This window comes from Callospermophilus lateralis, chromosome 2 (genome assembly GCF_048772815.1).
Source record: "Callospermophilus lateralis isolate mCalLat2 chromosome 2, mCalLat2.hap1, whole genome shotgun sequence".
Taxonomy (NCBI): Eukaryota; Metazoa; Chordata; class Mammalia; order Rodentia; family Sciuridae; genus Callospermophilus; species Callospermophilus lateralis.
This window is the reverse complement of record NC_135306.1, coordinates 47,475,097-47,487,845: the sequence shown is the minus strand read 5'-3', so window position 1 is coordinate 47,487,845 and position 12,749 is coordinate 47,475,097.

Below are 12,749 nucleotides of genomic sequence, written 5' to 3'. Positions count from 1 at the left end.
AGATAAATGAAAGCACAGACACAACATATCGGAATCTATGGGACACATTAAAAGCAGTTCTAAGAGGAAAATTCATTGCTTGGAGTTCATTCCTTAAAAAAAGAAAAAACCAACAAATAAATGATCTCATACTCCATCTCAAAATCCTAGAAAAAGAAGAGCAAAACAACAGCAAAAGAAGTAGAAGGCAAGAAATTATTAAAATCAGAGCTGAAATTAATGAAATCGAAACAAAAGAAACAATTGAAAAGATTGACAAAACTAAAAGTTGGTTCTTTGAAAAAATAAATAAAATCGACAGACCCTTAGCCATGCTAACGAAGAGAAGAAGAGAGAGAAATCAAATTACTAGCATACGGGATGAAAAAGGCAATATCACAACAGACACTTCAGAAATACAGAAGATAATCAGAAACTATTTTGAATCCTTATACTCCAATAAAATAGAAGATAGTGAAGGCATCGATAAATTTCTTAAGTCATATGATCTGCCCAGATTAAGGCAGGAGGATATAGACAACCTAAACAGACCAATATCAATTGAGGAAATAGAGAAACCATCAAAAGACTACCAACTAAGAAAAGCCCAGGACCGGATGGGTATACAGCAGAGTTTTACAAAACCTTTAAAGAGGAACTAACACCAATACTTTTCAAGCTATTTCAGGAAATAGAAAAAGAGGGAGAACTTCCAAATTCTTTCTACGAGGCCAACATCACCCTGATTCCTAAACCAGACAAAGACACTTCAAAGAAAGAAAACTACAGACCAATATCTCTAATGAACCTAGATGCAAAAATCCTCAATAAAATTTTGGCAAATCGGATTCAAAAACATATCAAAAAAATTGTGCACCATGATCAAGTAGGATTCATCCCTGGGATGCAAGGCTGGTTCAATATACGGAAATCAATTAATGTTATTCACCACATCAATAGACTTAAAAATAAGAACCATATGATCATCTCGATAGATGCAGAAAAAGCATTCGACAAAGTACAGCATCCCTTTATGTTCAAAACGCTAGAAAAACTAGGGATAACAGGAACTTACCTCAACATTGTAAAAGCAATCTATGCTAAACCTCAGGCTAGCATCATTCTGAATGGAGAAAAATTGAAGGCATTCCCTCTAAAATCTGGAACAAGACAGGGATGCCCTCTCTCACCACTTCTGTTCAACATAGTTATCGAATCACTGGCCAGAGCAATTAGACAGACGAAAGAAATTAAAGGCATAAAAATAGGAAAAGAAGAACTTAAATTATCACTATTTGCAGATGACATGATTCTATACCTAGCAGACCCAAAAGGGTCTACAAAGAAACTATTAGAGCTAATAAATGAATTCAGTAAAGTGGCAGGATATAAAATCAACACACATAAATCAAAGGCATTCCTGTATATCAGCGACAAATCCTCTGAAATGGAAATGAGGACAACCACTCCATTCACAATATCCCCCCAAAAAATAAAATACTTAGGAATCAACCTAACAAAAGAGGTGAAAGACTTATACAATGAAAACTACAGAACCCTAAAGAGAGAAATAGAAGAGGATCTTAGAAGATGGAAAAATATACCCTGTTCATGGATAGGCAATATTACCAAAAGTTCTCTATAGGTTTAATGCAATACCAATCAAAATCCCAATGGCATTTCTTATAGAAATAGAGAAAGTAATCATGAAATTCATATGGAAAAATAAAAGACCCAGAATAGCAAAAACAATGCTAAGCAGGAAGGGTGAATCAGGCGGTATAGCGATACCAGACTTCAAACTATACTACAGAGCAATAGTAACAAAAACAGCATGGTACTGGTACCAAAACAGGCGGGTGGACCAATGGTACAGAATAGAGGACACAGAAACCAACCCACAAAACTACAACTATCTTATATTTGATAAAGGGGCTAAAAGCATGCAATGGAGGAAGGATAGCATCTTCAACAAATGGTGCTGGAAAAACTGGAAATCCATATGCAACAAAATGAAACTGAATCCCTTTCTCTCGCCATGCACAAAAGTTAACTCAAAATGGATCAAGGAGCTTGATATCAAATCAGAGACACGGCGTCTGATAGAAGAAAAAGTCGGCTACGATCTACATACTGTGGGGTCGGGCTCCAAATTCCTCAATAGGACACCCATAGCACAACAGTTAATAACTAGAATCAACAAATGGGACTTACTCAAACTAAAAAGTTTTTTCTCAGCAAAAGAAACAACAAGAGAGGTAAATAGGGAGCCTACATCCTGGGAACAAATCTTTACTCCTCACACTTCAGATAGAGCCCTAATATCCAGAGTATACAAAGAACTCAAAAAATTAGACAACAAGATAACAAATAACCCAATCAACAAATGGGCCAAAGACATGAACAGACACTTCTCAGAGGAGGACATACAATCAATCAACAAGTACATGAAAAAATGCTCACCATCCCTAGCAGTCAGAGAAATGCAAATCAAAACCACCCTAAGATACCATCTCACTCCAGTAAGATTGGCAGCCATTAGGAAGTCAAACAACAACAAGTGCTGGCGAGGATGTGGGGAAAAGGGTACACTTGTTCATTGTTGGTGGGACTGCAAATTGGTGCAGCCAATCTGGAAAGCAGTATGGAGATTTCTTGGAAAGTTGGGAATGGAACCACCATTTGACCCAACTATTCCCCTTCTCGGTCTATTCCCTAAAGACCTAAATAGAGCATGCTACAGGGACACTGCTACATCGATGTTCATAGCAATCACAATAGCAAGACTGTGGAACCAACCTAGATGCCCTTCAATAGACGAATGGATAAAAAAAATGTGGCATTTATACACAATGGAATATTACTCTGCATTAAGAAATGACAAAATCATAGAATTTGGAGGGAAATGGATGGCATTAGAGCAGATTATGCTGAGTGAAGCCAGCCAATCCCTAAAAAACAAATGCCAAATGTCTTCTTTGATATAAGGAGAGTAACTAAGAACAGAGTAGGGACGAAGAGCATGAGAAGAAGATTAACATTAAACAGGGACGAGAGGTGGGAGGGAAAGGGAGGGAGAAGGGAAATTGCATGGAAATGGAAGGAGACCCTCAGGGTTATACAAAATTACATACAAGAGGTAACGAGGGGAAAGGGAAAAATAATACAAGGGGGAGATATGAACTACAGTAGAGTGGGTAGAGAGAGAAGAGGGGAGGGGAGGGGAGGGGAGGGGGGTAGTAACGGATAGGAAAGGCAGCAGAATACAACAGACCCTAGTATGGCAATATATAAATCAATGGAAGTGTAACTGATGTGATTCTGCAATTTGTAAACGGAGTAAAAATGGGAGTTCATAACCCACTTGAATCAAAGTGTGAAATATGATATATCAAGAACTATGTAATGTTTTGAACAACCAACAATAAAAAAAAATATAAAAAAAAAATAAATAAAAAAAATAAATAAATAAATAAACATTAAAAAAATTCTCTCTCTTAAAAAAAAAAAAAATATATATATATATATATATGATCTAACTTTGTTAGCCCAGGAGTCGAGTGAACATTTTTGCTTTAGGCCCACAATCAATCAGAGAGAGATCTCTCCTTATCTGCTTCCCATTTGGAAAAGTAGGCTAAGTAACTAGAGTGTTTTATAGCCCCTCGAACTCCAAGGTGATAAGCACCTTTTTCTGCACAATTCCTTTTTTGTCTTTTGTCACACAATCTTTGTATTGACAACCTTGTGATAAGAGCTAAGGCCCCTTAGGTTCATTATTGACATTACAGAAACCTACTAATTAATATCTTATTAATTAACTGGAATTTTCCATTAAAAAAAGAAAGAAAGAAAGAGAAAGAAAAGGGGAATGCCTTCATTTCTAATGACCGATCTTTTCTTCTTAGGAGACAATATTTACAAAACTCCAATGACCATGTTTAAAGAAGTTGAAAAAGGATATTGGACTGGGTTCTGAAAGATCACTAACAATTTATGTTAACAGCAGAAAAGATGTGATTTTCTTCCTACTTTCTAGCTTTACAAATCTTTCCCTTATATGTATGATATGTCAAAATACATTCTACTGTCATGTGTAACTAAAAAAAATTAAAGAAAATTCTAAAGACAAAACACAATGAAATTAAAACAAAACAAACAAACAAACAAATAAAAACTTTCTCTCTGCATTTTGGAGCATTGGTAAAAAATAGACCAACAAACAGAGGAATATGTGTACTGTCCCAAGCTCATTAAATGTCATCTGAGAATGATAAGAAAACAAAAACCTAGTTTCTTAAGGGGAAAATGGCTCACTACTTCATTTAATTACAGGAAATTCAAAGGTCACTTTGAGATTTTTCAAAGTAAAAATAATCATAACAATTTAATTTAAACTCTAACTCTAAAACTCTTTCAACTCAAGTTTCAATAAAACAAATATCATCAAAGGTTAATCATTTATTATCAATTGTTAGTGTCCAATGCTAATGAAAACATAGTTGTAATTTAATTGCATAAAACATGGCATAAAATACAAGGAGCCCCTAGCTTTGTAGGTGCTCAAAAAATGTGATCGATTTCTTATTCATGTATTACCAGATGTGTCTTCCTGGACTCAAATATTGTAGTGAATTCAAAATCTTGATTGAGCTAGGCATTTCCAATTATACTTTAGCAAACTTTCTACCAGGGCATCCACTATTCCCTTATCTCTCTTCCACTCCTACACTTTCACAACTTACATGTTAACAAACAATAAATTATCTATAGTAGGACATCAATGACAGGGATCATTCATAAATTCCAGCTCTCCAGTAAGTAACAATTGGTTCTCTGCACATTTGCTGTTTGGATTATATAGTTGCCTATTTGTGTTTTATGTTACTTATCAGTTTCAAAAATGTAGCTCATCTTCTATAAGATTTTAAGTTTAGAAGGATTTTTCAGTGAAAATATTAGCAGCTTTACCTTCTAGAGCTGCTGTGTGAATTAAATAAATAAAACAATACAATTGTGCTTAGCATAATGTTACTAGCATTCAATAATTTAACTATGATCACTATGGCAGTTACATTTCCAGTAGTTTAAACATATTGTCTATCAAATATTCCTAAATGGAATAGACTAATTAGGTCACAAGGACAACAGGTTTCATGAAATAGATGAGTAGTTTAAAAGAAAATGTTTTAAATTACACAATGTTTGAATGCAAAAATGGGGGATCTGGTCAATGGGGCTAGGCTTATGGCTCAGTGGGAAAGTGTTCACCTAGCACTCGTGAGGCACTGGGTTCAATCCTCTGCAACATGTAAAAATGAAATAAAGATATTGTGTCCACCTACAACTAAAAAATAATTTTTTAAAAGAATCTGGTCAACTTTTCTGGTCTGTGATTTGATTATGTAAAGTTAGAGATATTGACTTGCCGCAGTCTGCTGGGCACAATTCAGGAGCCACTTGTCAAAAGAAACGAACTTTATTTTTAGAACACACACACCACACAGCTCCTCAGGAAAAACCACCACCGCCTTCCCACAAGCCTCTCCACCTCCCCCACTCCTCCTGCTCTTGAGGCCGATTGCCTGGGTCCTGTGGGCAGAGCCAAAAAAAGTCCCCCAATGAGCAGCTCTGTGGTCTGAAAGGGCAGGGAAACAGCCCAATGAGCATCACCGCAGAGGAGCCAATCAGTTGGCAGCTAGAAGTTTGCTGGGGCCGCTGTGAGCCAATCATAAGCTGGCAGTTGGAAGTTTGCTGGGGCCCCTTCGGCTGTGGCTCTCAACATTGACTCAACTAAAACTTGTGGTTTTAGATTCAGGTATATGTTTTACTCATTTTTCTTCTTGTCAAGGAGTGCCGGCACTGAGAGTGTGAGGGAGAAGTCACACTTTCGAAATGCATGCAGACCTATAGGTGCTCCACTATCTCCACAACTGTAAATGATGCCCACATCCTTTCCTTCTGGCCAAGGTGATGGTAAAAATCACACCAGAAAATACACTTTACAAACATTTGTTTTATAAACCTTTGTCAAAGGGATATTATGCTAGTCACATGTTCAGGGCTAGTAGATGAGATAACTGAAATTCTGCAGCCTGAGTACCATCAGATAACCAGGTCCAAATTTATCTGTTTTGGGGTGTGAGAAGAGGGGAAGAAAGTGGAGAGGTTAGAAATACTGAGGTTGGGGAGGTATGTTGAATACACTAAAGTCAAGGTTAAGGCAGTAGAGAATAGCTGAATAGCTAAAAGCATGATGAATGAAGCTCTGTTGGGGAATCTAGGGTATAATCACTAGGGAATAAACTTATAAAGCAGGCCAGGCAAGGATGAAGTCCTTTTTAAAGAGTTGAGAATCAAGAGCAGAGTAAGGACTATTAAAATGTGCGACAGAATCAAACAAATCCAGTGATCCAAATCCCACTGTGTTTGTAGGACACACAGGCAAATTTAAAAACAGACCAATTAGCTTCTGGATTCTAGGCAGGGCAACCTACCAACTGAGACCTTGCCATATGTAAGCTGAAGACTCAGATCAGTTTGAAAGTGATTTCAAACTGAAATAAATATAATGAAAGCATTTTATGAACAGGAGTTTCATCTTCTATGATATTTCTGCACTGCCTCCCCATCTCAAATCTATTGCAGAATGAAAGTCCAAAATTAAAAGAAGTATCCCATCCCGTCTTAATGTCCTCTCAATCTTTGTTCCTAGCTATGGCAACAAGGATCTTGTGACAGGATAGACCATGGTAGAAACAATTTGGGGATGGTACATTTTGTAGACCACTGTTGATACCAGTTATACAAATAATTCTTTATTTTCAGCTATCATTGATGGGAGTACTGAGTTGTTCAATTAAAAAAATACTAATAAAAATATAAAGTGCAACCAGGACTCAGTGTTTTTTTTTTTTTTTTTTTGAACATGTGATAAATAGCATTAAGATTTTTTAAGGTTTTTAAAATCTTGATTTTCACCATGACTCCTAACCTACTCCTGGAATTTATGTTAATAGAAAAGGGAAAATATGAGGGATCCAGAGGAAGGCCGATGACTCAAAAGCCATTTCTGAAAAGCAGGTGATATTTTATTCTTCTATAGAAAAAAGGATATTGAGGAAAATTCTATGGCTTTTCAAGGTGCCATACTGTCTCTTTTCTCTAAGAAACAATTCATCTGTAAAATAAAATGTATTTATTAGTAGGTGCCCAAACTATTTACATTGGCATTTTAAAATAATTCATTGTGAAAAATATATAAAACATACACAAAAGTAGAGAAAAAAGTGTAATAAATTTTCTTAAGCTTATATCAATTTTAAGAATTAGCAGTATTTTGATGATCTTGTTTTATTTTGTACACCTTTTGAGAGGGGGATGAAATATTTAGCAAATTCTAGACATTGCATGATTTAATTCATAAATACTTCATTAAGCATTTCTAATTCAAAGAATATATGTTAGGTACAAGCAATGACTTTATTATAACCTACAAAATTACTAATATTTTAATATGATCTAATATTAAATCCATATGCAAATTAACCATATTTTCAACAGTATATAACATTGACTATAACTAAGAAAGGTGAAATGGAAAGTTAGTAGCTGGAAATCACAAAATGCACTTATTTGAAGAAACATGTATGTTAATGATACATAACAAAATGATATGATGATAATGATATTAATGATAGGCCTATGATCTATTGTGGCAAAAAATAATTATTGTCTCTTGGATCAGCTTGCAAAAATCCCCAGTTTTAAGTCAAATAATATTTCAAAAAGAATTTAATTGCATTATGAAATTTTTTATAAAATTTCATTTGTTTTCCTAAGAACGTTGAATAACATTTTTGTTCTTTTGATTTCTACTTTATTATATTTTATTTTTCTGGTTGTGAAAACAATATGTATTCTTCATAAAAATCTTGGAAAAATAATCCTGATTCCATGACCTAGTAATGACCACTCAAATTCTGAAATACATCCCATAGGCCTTTGTGTGCCCAGGTGCATATGATATATACAAGAGTACATAATGTGTACAATCTTAGGGTTTCTTTGTAATTCACCTACTTCAATTTACATTTTATTTTATGCATTCCTTAAGTCATTGGACAATGCTTAAATTTTAACAAACTTTTGTGTTAATTCCTGTCTATTCCATAACACAATTCCCTAAATTATTATGTTAAAAATATAAATACTTTTAAGATTTTTAGTATATATTTTCTGATTATTTCCCAGAAATTGTCTTCTAGTTCAAGTCCAGAAAATGAATACTTATTTTAATTCAACTACATCAGTATGAAATATTAACATGTTACTATTTGTGGGCTGGGGCTGAGGCTCAGTGGTAGCACACTTGCCTGGCATGTGTGAGACACTGGGTTTGATTCTCAACATCACATATAAATAAGTAAAATAAAGGTCTATCAACAACTAAAAAATATTTTTTAAAAACATGTTACTATTTGATTATGTATAAGACATTGAGTCTAATGGCCAGGCAGGGTGGTACATGCTTGTAATCCTAGCACCTTGGGAGGCTGAGGCAGGAGTATCTCAAGTTCAAAGTCAGCCTCAACATTTTTTTTTAAGAAATGTACTTTAATTCCCAAAAAACATTAATCCAGAATGCACTGTGTTTTCTGTTTCTACTCATGAAGTAAAACAGTGAAAGTAACAACTTTCTATAATATACAATGTAGACTCATTTCTTTTATAAATATGTAATAAAAGTTTCCTTATTTATGTATTCTACATATGATCATTACAGCTTAGATTTAAGAGTCCTAGTAGGATTAGAACATCTTCTTGAACTATTGCTTTATGCCTAAGGGTAAAAACCTCATCTGAACTTGTAATGACCTCCTATCTTAAACCTGTTAGAGTGTCCTCTGAATAAATTTTCCATAAATTCTTTTTTTTTAAAGAAAGAGTGAGAGAGAGTGAGAAAGAGGGAGAGAGAGAGAGAATTTTAATATTTATTTTTTACTATTTGGCGGACACAACATCTTTGTCTGTATGTGGTGCTGAGGATAGAACCCGGGCCGCACGCATGCCAGGCGAGTGCACTACCGCTTGAGCCACATCCCCAGCCCCTCCATAAATTCTTAATGACCTGATTCCATTAAAAAAAATTGGTTTCAGAAAATGTGAATATAGAAAATCCTGCTATTTCTTTGTGAATTCATGATATAAGGAGGAAAAAGAGATCTTGCATTTCTCTATGGAAAAAATAGATTTGAAGAAGCGTTCTGATAGGTAAAGTATCAAAAAGCCTAAAAGCAGACCCCTTGCTCAAGGTAACAAAAATGACTTTAATGTGTTCATCTTCTGAACTGCTCAGTAACCCCAAGTGATTTTCAAATTGGGAGGCAAATTACTGGCATTAAGTTCATCAAATTTAGATCGATCTTGGACAGGGACATTATAGAAATCAAGAACATCTCTGACCCTGCACATCTGGTAGAGCCTGAATAGCCCAAGTCATCAGCCAAATGTGCCAAGAGACTGGACTTCATATGACAATCTTTTCAGGGAGATATCTTGCCAATTACTAGGAAGGGATGAACCAAAAACTTCTTTCATATGAAATTCCAAATGACTCTGAAAATCTTCAGGAGGTATGTATGTTTGGCTTCATAAGGGAGGACACACCAGAACAGGCTGTTGTTTCAATTGTTACTTTCACTGTTTTACTTCACTGTTTTTCTTCTACCGTCTCAGCCTCCACTGGCTTTTTTTCTTTTCTGGATGGAGACCAAAATACTCTGTGTGTCATCCCTAAGACTATCCACGTCAAGACTCTTCTAGCAATGTCGACATTTTTGCGGAGTGCTTGCAACCTCCAGCATCAGCAATTTAACAAGGCCCTAAGTAACTCATCAAGACCCTGTCTCTAAATAAAAAATATGAAAAAGAGTTGTGGTTGTGACACAGTGGTTAAGTAACTCTGGGTTCAATCCCCAGTACCAAAAAAAAAAAAAAAAAAAAAAAAAATTGAATCTCTGTTTCCTGACTTTTAACTTTTTTGTGAGAATTTATTCTTTTCCAAGTGTTTATCATCATAATTCTTTTTGACTATTCATGTTTGCCCAGGTTTTTATTACTGGGCTGATTTTTCTGATTTGTAAAGCCATATCTATAAAAGATACAAATGCTGTATATCTTAGGTTATTGAATATTTTCCTACCTTTTTCATTTAATAATATTTTTTGTCTAAAGAATTTTTAGAGGGGGTTTTAATTGCTATTTCTTTCAAAGATTTTATTTTAGAAAGTCCTTCCCATTCTAAGATCATAAATGTATACTTATATTTGCTTCAAGTTGATTTGTGATTTTTAAAAAAAATATTTATCCCTGTATTTCTTCGGAATTAATTTTGAGAGTATGGGGTTAAGAGGCACACTGATAATTTTCCAATTATTTCATTTTCATATCATATAGTGAATAATCTTTCCTTTTCCTACTGATTTTCAGTAGCAACTTTATCATATACAAACTTTTGTTCACTTTGGCATATAACAGTGCACTGATTTGCATGCAGTGGGCTCTCTGTGTAGTCTCTCCTCAGTAGACTGTAGTCTATATCCCACAATACTTAGAACACCACAGCCATAAAAATTTATTGTACGAAATGAACAATTAATGAGTCATTGATACCCCTGGAAAACTATTAACTTAAGATAAATAAATGTTCTGTTTTGACTGGTTTAAATATTTAACTTTTTGGGGAAAAAAAAGAGTGCAGGGCCTGACAGGTTTTTTAATGACCTTTTCAGTTTATAATTCTTTCACTTAACTATTCAGACACTGTCACTTCCTGAGTCAGAGCATCAAGCTAGCTCTTATGGTCCTTAGAATCTTGTCCAAACTTTGGATCCAAGGCATTTTAGTTAAATATTCTTTCAAAACAGATGGAATGTAGTGAGAGCCAAGATTTCTCAAACTCCAGTAATTCAGACACCTTTTGCAAAAAATCTTTGAAGATTGAAGTGTCTTGTCAATCTAGCAAGGTTTCCACATGTACCACCCAGGTCTGGTACATCTCAACAGCATTCTCCTAAACTATTTGCTTTTTGGGAATTCTATTCTAGCATTAACTCATAGTTATATTTATATATTTAATATATATTTAAATATATTTATATCTTTAATTCTGCTATAATTTCACTTCCTGCAGTATTACATCTGCTGTGCAGATGTTTGTGGCATGAATGAGCCCACACCCCCTGTAGTCTTTTTTTTGTCACCTGGCTATAGAACCCATATCAGGTCTTGAAGCCACCTCCCATAGGCTGCAGAGTCCTGCAAGGTCAGCATTTCTAGGGCTCTGTGGCTGTGTCTAGCCAGACTTGTCCAGGCTCTAGGGAGCGAGTGGGGCTGGCTAGACACAACTGAGGGTTGAATGCGAAGAGGCACCTGGACAGACCTCTTCCTGACTCCTTTCCCCTCCTTCACAGGCCCATTTGCAGTTTGACAGGATGAACTAAAATTTTTTTTTTTTCTTCATTACCTGATTAAATAAGTTCATTGCCTCTTAGTGAAGGCCTGTGGTATTTGACCCTCAATGACCATTAAATCCCACAGGGGGACTGAATAAATGGGTGATTTTCAAGCTGGAGTAGAATCCCTAGATATGAAAAGCAGCCTCAGGTAGGGGCTGCTTAAAACAATCTAAACAAACAAAAACCCAAATAAAGTGATTAAAACCACTGGAACATGTAATCTTTCATCCTTCTCTCAAGCCACATGCCTGCTTTGAATTTTTTTTTCCACTGTCATTTCAAGGCCTAGAAGCAACGTGTGTGTGTGTGTGTGTGTGTGTGTGTGTGTGTCTTTTTCCAGATGTTATGATTGATTTTCAAAAACTGGGAAATTTGCTTCAACTATTTTGTAAAAATATGCTTTGGGTAATACTGTGTTCATCATATTCATTAGTGATTAAGCATCACATAGATTCTGTTCTGGAGAAAAGTCTAGAATCAAGACCAAAGATTAGAGTTTTAGTTCCAGGTGTGCCACTGTTTCAGGCTGAGAAATTCATTTAACCTCATTTTTCAATTTCCAAAGAATGAGCTAGTAAAGCTAAATGGAATCCAGATCTCTGTCCTGAGTTGTCCTCCCCACACCCATCACCCCACCATGTTTACTGGTCAGTACAGGGGGCTGCAGGTATAGGTTTGGCTAATTGGAGGATTCCCCTTGGGCTTTGGCCACTCCTTTCTTCATTGACCTTATCAATGGGAAACAGGGTAAGTCCCTTGCTGCTGGGTTGGTGGGTTTGCAGTGCTCTTGTCTGATGCCATCAAACCTAGATCCCAGCAGAGAACATTGATCTCACCCATGAGAGGGGAAGCATGCCAAGATCATGGACTTCCCCCTTCATGATTAAGCCACTTTTCAAAATCCACTAATCTACTAAGGCTGCTAACTACTTTTGACAAAGAACTGTTAAGTTTAGTGCCAAAAATTTTAATCAAGTGATAGAATGCAATACCAGAAGATTGCCTGGGGTGAACAAAAACCAGCAGCTGGAACCTCCTTATATGGTCAACTTCCTTGGGTTTTTTTTTTTTTTTTTTTTAATCTCAACTATTCTCAAAGAGGTCAGAAAAAACATTAATAACAAACTTGCAATTGAACACATAGGCTAGAGGTTTTCCTGAGTACTGGCTACCTAATCCATTAAAAGAGTGTTGAAGCAAAAGATAGATGTGTTTTCCATATTAATGCTGCTCTGCATGCAATTATTTATT